General features: G+C 38.2%; 1 non-coding gene across 1 annotated transcript; it reads left to right on the top strand.

Moving 5' to 3' along the window:
* The first annotated feature begins 9438 nt into the window (after positions 1-9438).
* LOC122897869 lies at positions 9439-9565 on the top strand. Its single transcript, XR_006382698.1, has one exon. It is a non-coding gene; the product is annotated as a small nucleolar RNA SNORA77 (small nucleolar RNA).
* Positions 9566-13563: the final 3998 nt, after the last annotated feature.

Genomic DNA, 13563 nt, shown 5'->3' with positions numbered 1-13563 from the left:
CTTTAAAAAAAAAAAAAGAAGAAGAAGAACGCACCCTAATGAGCCACCCCACCAATGTTCACACTCAGGCACATGCATATATTAATCCCACTAAAGTATACTTTCAAGTCCCTGCCACCAGTTTCAAATTTCATTTTAAATATTAAACTGTATTTTAGATACTCATCAGTCCTTGGTGATGACTAAGATTGATTTCTTTAACATTTTATGCATTTATTTGAAAGAGAGCACAAGCCAGACAGAGAGAGAGAATCATCAAGCAGAATCCCCACTGGGCAGAGAGCCTGGTGTGGGGTTCAATCTCATGAGATCATGTCCTCATCCAAAAACCAAGAGTTGGATGCTTAACTGACTGATCACCCAGGCACCCCAACTACAATTTATTATTTAGAAACTAATACATATATGTTCCTTTACCTAAAAAGAACCACAACAGATAGAACACTTGACTACCAAAATTTATTAGCTCCAGAGACAATGTCAACTTTAGGGAAGAGGTTGGATGACTTATCCAATCCACACCCAAATTTGACAGAACTAAGTTCATCTTGATTATTGCCCTCAGTCTATTTAGAGTAAGCTAAGCCATCTGTAATGTTTAAAATCCTACAAGCATATTCTACCATCCATTAGTTCCATTTTTATGATCAAAGAAATTTAAACACAATGCTATAAACTTGAGAAGGGCAATTATAAAATGAAATTTACATGTGGCAGGGAAACTCAAGAATTTAATGTCTAATATTTTATTGTGCTTGAGTAAAATCATCTAATTTAGTTCAAAACTCCATTCTTTGTGAAAGAACATTATCAACAATAAATAAAAGTAGTAGTTTAAATTTCAAAGTGACTTTTTTACATGTAATTCTTGTGTTTAAGTGGTCTCATTTTCACAGAGACCATAGGAGATGAGAAACGAGCATTGAACTCAAAGGCCTGAATTAGACTCTAAGAACTGCCATACTGGCTAACTGATTCTGGGCAAGTTCACCTCTCTGAGTTTTTGTTTTGTCACTTATAAACTGAGAGAGCATTGGACTAGTGTATTAGTTAGGACATAAGTTATCTCTTTCCCTCAAGTAGATGTCTGAGCATAAGCATCCCAGGGTAGTGTGATAACTTCAGGTAACAGGGCCCCAGATTCCTCCCATCTTGCTAGTCCCTTTGTAGGGTGTTGTCATCCCCTACATGGTCCAAGATGGCTCGCCACTACCACCTCTGCACTCCACCAAGCAGATAAAGGGAATAAAAAGGGGAGGAAACCTATTACTTCAGCTCACATCCCATTGGTCAGAACTTAGTTACCGGCCCAATTAGCTGCAAGGGATACATGGCATACAACTGTTTGTATTGGGTGGCCCTGTGCTCAGCTAAATATGGGAATTTCTATGAAGTAGAAAGAAGAGATAGCAAAAAATACTGGGGACAATTGGCAGTGTTTATCACAATGAGATAGCCTTTGAAGTCTCACGTAAGGCTACACTCCTTAGGTTCTAAGTTGTGATTTTTGCTTTCACATATAGTGTTTGGATTTGTAAATTCTGCTCTTAGGAGATAGTTTATGAACTAATTAAAAAATAAAAATGTGCTACTAACAGATGAGAAGTGGTATTTTATATGAATATAAGCAGACTTCCCACTGGTATAGTTTGAGAAGACATGCCAGGCTTTCCCTCCAATGGTCACTAATGTGTACACTGAGCTATGTGGATTTGCCAATATTTAAATATTTTGATAGACAAAAGAGGAATTCCATATGATTCAAACTTAATATATTCATATACTTCATATAGAAGGAGTATGCCAAACATCTAAGGATAATTATAAAATAGCATTGCCAAACATCATAATTAAATAGTTATGACTATTTCAAGAAAAATGAAAAACTGGGTTCTTCACAGTATAGTTAACCCCTGAACAACATGGCTTTAAACTGCATGGGTATGCTTATACATGGATTTTTTTTTTCAATAAATATATTGGATAAGTTTATGGAGATTTGTGACAATTTGAATAAAAATCTCTCAGACAAACCATGTAGCAGGGACATATAAAAATTATTTAAAAGTTATGCATATCATGAATTTATAATATATATATACAGACAATTTTATCATTTACTTTCATATATACAAAGCTATTATAAAAAGTTAGCATTTATTGAAACTTACACACACATAGGGACCATGCATGGCACCATTTGCAGTTGAGAGAAATGGAAACAAACATAAAGTTGTAGTATCAATCATAACCACAAAAAATTAACCATAGTAAATGTGTACTACTGTAATAGTTTCATAGCCACCTCCTGTTGCTACTGCTGTGAACTCAATTGTTGTGAGCTTGAACTTAAACTTAAAACACCATACAGTGCTAACCAGATCCACGTGAGCAGTTCATCTCTCCAGTAAACTGTGTACCACAGCAAGAAGTGATCTCTTGTGTTTCTCATGTATTTTTCATTGTGTTGTGTGTAATACCTCAAACCTTGAATAATACCATGTAATGCTGAAGTGCTCCCAAGAAGCACAGAAAAGCTATGACATCACAAGAAAAAGTAGATTTGCTCGATATGTACTATTGATTGAGGTCTGCTCCTGCAGGTACCCACCATTTCAAGATAAATGCATCCAGTATAAAGACTATTGTAAAAATAGAAAAGGAAATTCATGAAGCCATGACTGCAGCAATGCCAGCACGTATGAAAACCTTGCACTTTTTGCAAAATATCTTTTTATCTTGTATTATAAGCGTGACTTTCATGTAGGTACAGGGTTGCTATAAGAAAGGCATACCTATAGATTCTAATATGATTTGAGAAAAAGCAAATCATTACATGACATTTATTCATATTTGACAACTTAAAGCAAAAGGCAGGTGAAGGATTTAAAGCTGGAGAATTTAATGCTAGTGAAGGATGGTTTGATAATTTTAGAAAGAGCTTTGGCTTAAAAAAAATGTCAAGATAAGGGGAGATGCAGCTTCTGCTGACAAAGAGGCATAAGATGAATTCCCAGACACCTCTAAGAAAATCATTGAGGAGAAAGGATATCTGACGGAACAGGTTTTTAAGCAGATGAAACTGCTCTATTCTGAGAAAAAAAATGCCACAAAAGACGTTTATTAGGAAGGAAAAGAAATGAGCACCAGGATTTAAGGAAGGAAGGGATAATTTAACTACTGTTTTGTGCAAATGAATTTAGGTTTATGATCAGGACTGTCTTTATTTACAAAGCTGCTAATCCCAAGACTTGAAGGGAAAGATAAACACTGGCTGCTAGTTTTCTAGTTGTACCACAAGAAGACCTGGACAATAAGATGCCTTTTGCTGGATTGGTTCCATTGATGCTTGCCCCTGAAGTTCTTTTAATATTGGGCAGTGCTCCTGGCTACCCAGAACCCCATGAGTTCAACATCAATGGGGTCAAAGTGATCTACTTGTCCCCAAACACAATGTCTCTAATTCAACCTCTAGATGAGGGTCACAAGGACACTAGAGGCTCATTACATACATATTCTATGGGAGGTATTGTCAATGCTATGGAAAAGAAGCCCAATAGAAAACATCATGAAAGTACAGGAGGATTACACCGTTGAAGATGCCATCATTGTTACAGGAAAATCATGAAAGCCATTAAGCCCAGAACAATATATTCCTGCTGGAGAAAACTGTGTCCAGATGTTTTCCTTGACTTCCCAGGATTGCTACAGAGCCAGTCAGGGAAATCCTGAAAGAGACTGTGGCTATGGGGGAAAAAAAGGTGGGGAGAAAAGGGTTTCAAGGTATAGATCTTGGACAAATCCAAGACCTAATAGACATCACACCAGAGGGACGAACAGAAGATGACCTGACCGAGATGAGTGCTTCCTAACCAGTGCCAGACGATGAGAAAGAAAATGTAGAGGTAGTGGTGCCAGAAAACAAATGGATATTAGACAGCCTAGCAGAAGGGTTTCAATTATTCAAGACTGCTTTTGACTTCTTCTACAACACAGACCCTTCTATGTGTCAGCACAGAATGAACAAACCTTTTAGAATCTGTAAAAGGAAGAAAGTGAGTTTTACTCAAGCCCAGGTTAGGACAGCTGCCCAAGATACACAATCTTCACAAAGAAGAGAGCGCTTTGGGGAAGGCATATCCGATGTAGGGTTATTTACTTTTTTTTACAGAAAAAGTTACAAATCATCATGACAAAAGACATTGCAGAAAGTTATAGACTAAGCTTTTAGTATAAGCAGGTCTGTATGATGTCACTATCATGGGAACCAGGTAGGTCTTCTTATTTTTATAAGTTTGGGATGTTCTTTTTTAGGTCATTTGACAACAAAGCAGATGTACAATGTTGTGCTTGGGGCAGAAAGAGATCCCATGCACTGAGGTTTTGCCTAGTCATTCTGACCATGGTAAATGTTAAAGCATAGCTTCCCTAAGAGCCCATGAGCAGGGCCAATAAATATTAAAAGTTGAAAATTTCCTTTATTTTATCCAATGATATAGACACTGGTTTTGTAAAGCGAAATGACTGAAGAGTGAATGAAGGATTGGTACCATACAGAAACATTTTAAGAGAAATCAAAAAAGTCACACAGGGGCGCCTGGGTGGCTCAGTGGGTTAAGCCTCTGCCTATGGCTCAGGTCGTGATCCCAGGGTCCTGGGATGGAGCCTCGCATTGCATCGGTCTCTCTGCTCAGCGGGCAGCCTGCTTCCCCCTCTCTCTCTGCTTGCCTCTCTGCCTACTTATGATCTCTGTCTGTCAAATAAATAAATAAAATCTTTTAAAAAATCAGACAGAAATTACAATGTATTTCTGGAAAGTTCCACCCAGGGGGCCTGTCGCTCTTTCCTTCCCTTCTACCTCCTCCATCTCTGCCACCCCTGAGACAGCAAGACCAACCACTCCTCTTCCTCTTCCTCCTCAGCCCACTCAACATGGAGAGACAAGGATGAAGACCTTTATGATGATCTGCTGGTACTTAACAAATAGTAAATAATTTTCATGCTGTACAGTTAATGAATGTACCTGTTGTGTAGATGTGTGTCTTCTTGTGAAAATCCAATAACTGTATGCCAAGAAATAGATGAGTTTTTTTTTTTGTCATCATCATTGCTTAAGTATCCATCGTGTAGAACATCGTGTGCAAATCTTGGAAGTGGATAACCTATCCTTTCATAGGCATAAGATGAGTGGTATTTAATATAAAAATAACAATGTGTATGTTTTTCATTTTCTAACTTTGCTTTCAAAGACTTCTATTACCATACAGTAGGCATCCCCTCATAATTGGAGAAACTGTGTATCAGCCTATCATCACAGGTAGTTTTTTTTTAAATGTAATGATGTTTCCAACATTTTATTATGAATATTATTATAATACTGTATGCCATAAAATTTTATAATGATTCATTCATTAGTGTATAGGCTAGGCTACTGTGAAGCAATCCATATCAATTTTGTGAGGCTATCATAAAGCAATTGTTTTGATGCTTCATTATCAATATATGAATGTGTTATACCCATAAATATTTCTTTTTCACATTATCTTTTCATGTTTGATGTCCAGTACTAATAATATGAATAGCATCTACAGTGTTTTGTATCATATAAGACAATGCTGATGCAAGTACTGACAAAAAAATGATTCATCTTGTAACAGACAGCATAATCTTATGGTATGGATAAATACATATAGTACCAGAAATATATTTTCTCTTTTTTTTGGAAGATTTTATTTATTTATTTGACAGAGAGATCACAAGTAGGCAGAGAGACAGACAGAGGGGGAGGGGAAAGCAGGCTCCCTGCTGAGCAGAGAGCCTGATGTGGGGCTCGATCCCAGGACCCTGGGATCATGACCTGAGCCGAAGGTAGAGGCTTAACCCAGTGAGCCACCCAGGTGCCCCAGGAAACATATTTTCTCTCATAATTTTCTTAACATTTTTTCTCTAGCTTACTTTAAGAATATAATATATAAAATGTATAACATACAAAATATGTGTTAATCGACTATTTATATTTTCAGCAAGGCTTCTGGTCAACAGTAGGCTATCAGCAGTTAAGTTTTTGCAGAGTCCAAAGTTATACATGGATTTTTAACTATGCAGAGGGTTAGTGCTCCTAACTTCCATGTTGTTCAAGGGTCAGCTGTGTATTGTTTTGTTTTGTTGTGGGTTTTTTTTTCCACAAACGCATGACGTTAAGTAACACTTTTTATATAGCTCTTGTATACGTGGGCTGGAAATATGAAACTCTTAAGAACCAGTCTTCCCAGAATATATTTATGACTGGACCAGTATTGCAAGATACTCTCTTTCTAAGATAAATAAATAAAATCTTTAAAAAATACATTTACAAAGGGGACCTACAAATTATTTTTTTTTCCTTTTAACATAGCAAATATTAAAAAAAAAAAAACTTGAGCAGGCGCTTCATTACCTCCATATTTACTGGTATGAACTCTGAAATTGTATTTCTCCAATCAGAAGAGGAAAGCATAGCTCATGACCTTTTGCAGACTCCAGTGCATTGTTCTTTAGAGCTGTTTCTCATGTAACTGCCAATTTACATGAAATAGTCTCTTGGCAATAATCACTCATCCAGAGCAAGACACTATTTCTGATGCACCCTTTCTAAGACAGCAAAGTTTTCATCTTTGAAAGGGATCAGTTTGCCTTTCCACTTATAAATACAAAAATTTAAAAGTACATTTAAGGATACTATGGTATTATTTAACAAAGAGTTCTCAGTTTTAGAGATACATACTGAAATATTTATGGGTAAAAAGAGATAACATCTTACAGCTTCTTCAAAATAAGAGAGGAAGGGGAGAAATATTGTTATGAATAATTGTTGAAGGTGGAAGACAGGAACAAGGGAATTTATGGTAAGATTCTGTCTATTTTTATATACAATTGAAATTGACCATAGCCAAAAGATAATTCATACCCCCCATAGCACATATAGCTGGAACAAAGCATATTATTTCATACAAGGATAATGTTATCACAAAGTATTACAAAAGCAAATTTAGTTGTTTATATTTATTGTTAAGCTTAGTATATGGTACAATTTAAGGGTCATAAATTTTATTTATAATAAGCAAAATAACCTAAGAATAAAATCTAGTTAGTTCTCCCTAACACTTATACTCTTACAAGAAATGAGTTTCTAGTACTATTTTTCTAGTACTATTTTTATAGTATATTCCAGAACTTTCCCTGGTAACTTTTTCAATATTTATACACCACCATTGTTGGATCACTGGATCTTGAGAAAATTTTTCTACTCCTGACAGAAACAACAATGCATAAATCTTTCATTGCATGCAAAAACTACCTTAGAGATTTGAAGAAAATGGGAAAGTGTGTACTTTTGTTTTTATGTATAAGAAACATATGGTTAGGCTTTTGGGGGTAATTGTTGATTGACAATATGAGAAGTGATTTAAATATAACTTCCAAAGTTAACTTTATTCCAAACAATTCCCTTTGGCAATTAAGACTTCAAAAGCAAATGAGAGGTAATGATTTGATTTCCCACTTAAAAATGTAACTTTACTGGGGCGCCTGGGTGGCTCAGTGGGTTAAAGCCTCTGCCTTCGGCTCGGGTTGTGATCTCAGGGTTCTGGGATCAAGTCCCACATCGGGCTCTCTGCTCCATGGGGAGCCTGCTTCCTCCTCTCTCTCTGCCTGCCTCTCTGCCTACTTGTGACCTCTGTCTGTCAAATAAATAAATAAAATAAATTTTTTTAAAAAGTAACTTTACAAGTTATTACCTTAAATAACAAATGTAGGGACACCTGGGTGGCTCAGTCGGTTAAGCCTCTGCCTTCAGCTCAGGTCATGATCCCAGGGTCCTGGGTTCCACTCCCACACTGGGCTCCTTGCTCATCAGGGAGCCTGTTTCTCTCTCTCCCTCTGCCACTGCCCCCTGCTTGTGTGCTCAGTCTCTCTCTCTCTCTCTGCCTGCCACTTTACCTGCTTGTGCTCTCTCTCTCTCTCTCTCTCTGACAAATAAATACAATTAAATTAAAATTTTTTAAAAATGTAGTATGTAGATCACGGCCACTTAAACCATTTCCCAGTTTTACAAAGCAACCATTTTATTCAGCACTATTGACTAAAGAGGTTAGCATTGAATTTGGAAACATGATTTGAAACGTGTCTCCTCATGGAAGAGTCTTGGAAGTATATTTTATTTCTAAACTGTAAACAAATTTAAAGGATCCAACTGATAAAATGTGAACGTGACTTCAGACCCTAAGCAGCTTTTCTCCCATATAAAGATATATTCTCTCCTCAGAGACAGTATAGCTCAGGGTCCTCAATCACCATCACCACCATTTTCTCCCCCGCGTTGTCTCCCCCAGCAGATGTGGTCATGTGACATTTTCCAGCACAACCCCAACCCAGAAATTTGAATTCTATGGTGCAATTAGATGGTCATAATTGAAGAGAATCAGGGCAGTTAATACAATGGGTTTGGTATATGATCCAATAATGTGACTTATTTCCAGCATGCATGCCCACAGACTTATAGCTAGCTACTTTCACACATGCCCTTTATTATGTCATTCTCTACACGCTGTCTATAGCCTTTTTTTTTAAGATTTTATTTATTTATTTGACAGAGAGAGATCACAAGTAGGCAGAGAGGCAGGCAGAGAGAAAGGAGGAAGCAGGCTCCCTGCTGAGCAGAGAGCCCGATGCGGGGCTCGATCCCAGGACCCTGGGATCATGACCTGAGCCGAAGGCAGAGGCTTTAACCCACTGAGCCACCCAGGCGCCCCTGTCCATAGCCTTTTATCACATTTGCAAAAAGGTCTATATTATTAATCACTTTCTTCAGGACACAGCAACATAACATGAAATACCACACACTATCTAACAAGTATTCCAAATGATATTAATGGTACCAAATTGAAGTTTGACACTATTTGGTACTTTTCTCTCCTTGTTGACTTTAAAAGCCCAGTCATGCCTGAAACCTCCCTTACTTATCTTAGTAATCTCCACCCATGAGTTCATCTAATACTTTATTAAACTATTAAAGTATTCCCGCCCAGAAAACATGTCCTTCACATTTACTGTCTACTAGGTAAAGTATGCATTGCTGCCTTTAATTGGAATTAAACTATCTTTTCCAAGTTCCAAAGGGTGACTCTTCACTCCAGAATTTGAAAAACAAACAAGGCCTAAATTAATTTTCTCTGTATTCACTCAGATTTTATAAGCTTCAATCTTGTACTCATATTAGGATCTGTCTTTGAAGACTGAAGAGTTCTTACTTAGAAAATCTACTTAGTAGAGTTCTCCCGCCCCTCAATTATACAAATTGCTGTTACTGAAGACGTTTCCAGGCCTGCTAATGTCCTACTTGAAGTCTGTGATCAAAACTGAACAAGGAAATATATGTGGGGGGAAAAAAAATCAGTGTGTACAAATTCACTCTGCACCCAGCTGCAGCCCCAGGGGGGGTGCTTTTTCTGTATTCTATAGAAACATCCCCAAGTGGTATGATCACCTTAACCCATCAAGGGCAATGCAACCTCGTGGGGATGCGGGGAGAAGAAGAAACATAAATCACTGTGGATTTCTGTTGGGTGCTATGACGTGTGGAAGCTTACATTTTGAGAGAGATACTGCCTTGATCAGACTGACATCAAGTCTAGAGCATATGATTTCATTTATTAGTCAATTGGTTTGTTGACTTGTTCATTCATTCATTTTTTAAAATCCAGTATTTATTGAGCTGCTACTGTGTGACCTGCATATTGTTGAAACAGTGGTGACCCTACCTTCATGGCATTTATGGTATAGGTAGTTATATAGGTCTTTCTCTTTCTGAAAAAAAAAATGTAATTGGCTAGCACTCATGTATATGTGAGAGTTGTATGTTAGAGGAATGTTAAAAATGCATAACCAAATAATGAGGAAGAGGAAGAGCGGGAACAAGGTTACTTAGGGTTAGTAGCAGAAGTATCCAGGTATTGCTAAACATCATGCCCAGAAAAGTTTTAGCTGTAAGAACACTCATGAGGACCAAATAGTCACTTTTATTTGAGTCCATACTCCTCATTTTACTGTGTTTAATGACTCCTTTTACACTAAAACAAGATCCATACCCATTCCCTAGCCACACAGAGAATAAAGAGTAATGTTTGTCTTACCTATATAAGAAGGCCCATAATAAGGAAAATTTCCTAATAATGAATAAGGTTTTGTCTTAGGGTTCCCTCAATTATACCCTTGAAACAAAGATTGGACTGCAAGTAGTTTGTTTTGGAGATAACACCAAACATATAATAAGGGAATGGGGAAGTAAGGCAGGGAAGGGAAAGAATCCAATAGAATAAGTTCATGGGCAGGTTGCCACTGTAGATGACTGGGACTCAATCCCAATGAGGAATCTCAGAGATACTATGAACCATGCACCTCAGAATTATCCCTTCCATGAGAAAGAACCTGGAGTATTTATGCACCAACTACTGTTCCTCCTTGTATGAGGGTAGTTCCTATTGGGCCTTAACTCTCTAGCCTTTCTGATCTGCCATCCATGAACAGAGCTCACTCCTGGGGACAGAGAAAACTCTCTGGCAGAGAGCACAGGAACTATCTTCAGGTGACCCCAGGGTAGGCATATGGGCAGTTGCCAGCAACAGATTTTTAAATAAATTTGTATTTTCTTAATCATAAGAGTATTTACATACTTATGAAAACAGAAATCCATTGTAAGCCATTATTCAGCCCTCAGACAAAGCTCTTCCAAGGTCTACAACTCAAAGATTAGGACTATTGTCCTATATAATTTAAGAAACAATCAAATAGAAATATTTCTCTTCTCAAAATATCATAAAGAAAAAAATCATACTGCATACTTATTTCCTTAGCGGATAATCCTATTCCTTCAGTCATTTTTTGCAAGCAAACTCTGCCTTAGAGGATGTAAAATAAGATGCGACACCTTCACATAGGGCAGCCCTTACCAACAAGATTTTTGCTATTCACCTTTCTCCTATAGTGATTCTTCCACACTCCTCCTTGGGTCAAACTGACCATTACATTAAGTAGTAAGAGGTCAACAGAGTCATTCCTAGTCTAGAACTTTCCATAAGAAAGTCACAGTCTCTGGCCACACGTGACAGAGGAAGCATTTGAATTCCTTCTAGAATAAAAAGTACAACTGGGTTATTAGGTGTTTGAACCACATGCGCTCAATCATAAAATAACTGTCAGGAGAGTATTAAGGACAAGTAATGATTCCCCCATGGTTCTTTGAGCTCATTTCTGCAAGAATTGAGTTTGAGTCTATTGGGGGCTAGAAAATGCTGAAAGCAGACTATAATTTTTCTTTTCTTTTCTTCTTCTTTTTTTTTTTTAGCTTTATCACCCACTTCTCACTCCTAGACTAAAAAATGGCAGTGGGCACTCAGGAGCCACATTTGAAGTGTTAGTTTACTTAATCCAAGCAGTAGGTATACCCGTTAGGCAATTATTTGAGAACTATTATTTGTACTAAACCATTTAGAGGGGAAAGAGGGAAGGAAATATTGTCAAGACCACACAAAATTACATTCTTCTTGAAAATCAGCATACACAAATAGCAATGGTTATTAGTTGAGTTGACCAAGGAAAAAGAGGTTGGGAAAGAGGGGCTGAATAATTTTCTAGAAAACTAGTTTGAGTTCTACAAGGAAGAGAGATCTAAATATCTTTTCTATCCTGACAATGAAATATTGATCTTTCCAAATGAAGGATGGAAGACCTTTATATGTGGAAATGCCACCCATAAAACAGAAGCACAATATTGAAATCAAGAATAACAAAAAAGGGGGCACCTGGGTGGCTCAGTGGGTTAAGCGTCTGCCTTCGGCTCAGGTCATGATCTCAGGGTCCTGGGATCGAGTCCCACATCGGGCTCTCTGCTCAGCAGGAGGCCTGCTTCTCCCTCTCCCACTTCCCCTGCCTGTGTTCCCTCTCTCTCTCTCTCTGTGTCTGTCTCTGTCAAATAAATAAAATAAAATATTTTAAAAAAAGGTGTGATGTTCTAACCAGCACATGAGAGGAGAGTCTGCAAAACGTAATTGCCCTAGTGCAATCCCTGACTAGAGGCTGGGCAGCCCACTGAGAAAAAGCATTGTTCATTCTCAAACTACAGTCCTTCATTATTTTTAAAACTTTAAACTAATTTTCTAGTAGAAACTGAGCAAGGAAATACTATTCCATGTAGCTGAATAAGAGAAAACTGGCCTTGCCAAAGGTTAGGACAGTCCCAAGAAAGCTGGGGCCGGGGGCAGGTGGTGTTACTGTGCTACTATGCAATCACAACAGCTTTTTCCTGGTTGTGTCTGTACTTTTCTGTTCTCACATTACTTAAGCTGGGAGAGGCCTCAAGAAAGTACATGGCCCAGTGTCCTGTTTAGACTCCGTTTATTAGAGAGATGATTGAGGTCACTAGGGGGTACAGTTGAGAGTCGGATCAAACTTTATTCAGTGTTCATGTCATCTTGGGCAAATAATTTATAATCCGGATTTCCGTTTCCTCATGCTAGAAAATTATAAAGAAGCAATTCCTACCTCATAGGATTGTGAAGCTTAGCAACAATGCAGGAAATAAATTAGTCTGGTAAGGACTCATCACATCTTTCATTTATTATCTGGTCACAGTACTGAGACTGACTCCCTGGTCACCTCTATTAACCAGGGCTCACTGGGGTCAGTCTCCTGAGGAGACTCACAGCTAATAGCACTATAACTCATTTCTGAGGAAGTTTATCTACCACATGTATTCTCTGTAAGGCACAGCACAGCCTTGAACTTAAGAACATTCATAGTCCTTCAGCACTACATGCGGGGGCCACTTAAAATAGCAAAATCACCAAAAAAAGGAGGGACAAAAAAAAACTTGGTACAAAATAGACCATGACTAGAATACTTGTTACATTATGAGAGCTAAATCAAGAAGGCAGAGTGGGGGTCCTGGTTCAAGATGGTGACACAGGAAGACCCTGAGTTCACCTTCTCCACAGGCACATCAAATGATACCAACAGAACAATTCCTCCTGAAGAAGAATTGAGGGTGACTGAGCAACCAAAGACAGAGAGAATGGCAAGAGCACAGCAAGAGAAATGAAGAAATGGTAACAAAGGTAACCCCGACCCCCAACACTGTGAATGGCAGTGGGGAGAGTACTGAGGGACCAGGAACAGATCCCTGTCCTAAGGCACAGGAGAAAACCTTCAGTTGAAAAGGGTCACTAGTATATAAAAAAGACAATGCTCAAACTCTGCCAAGCGGTGGAGGAGCTATGGGAAAGCTCTCCAGTCAGAGGGACTGGAGAACCACACAGCTTACATTCCCACCTCACCTTAAATACCTAGACCAGAACACAGTCCAGATACCATAAAGGACCATGCTAGTCATCTAGGTGAACTTGCTAATTTCAGTGATCTGAGGGTCCACAAGTCCACACCTGCTCTAGACCTGCTGGGACACAGAAATAAGCTGCAGTTTAAAAGGGCTGAAGAAGCGCAGGAAGGTTCTCTCTCCCATCCCTTCAAAAG

The sequence above is a fragment of the Neovison vison genome, chromosome X (assembly GCF_020171115.1).
Source record: "Neovison vison isolate M4711 chromosome X, ASM_NN_V1, whole genome shotgun sequence".
NCBI classification, from domain to species: Eukaryota; Metazoa; Chordata; class Mammalia; order Carnivora; family Mustelidae; genus Neogale; species Neogale vison.
This window is presented reverse-complemented; position numbering and strand designations above follow the sequence as displayed.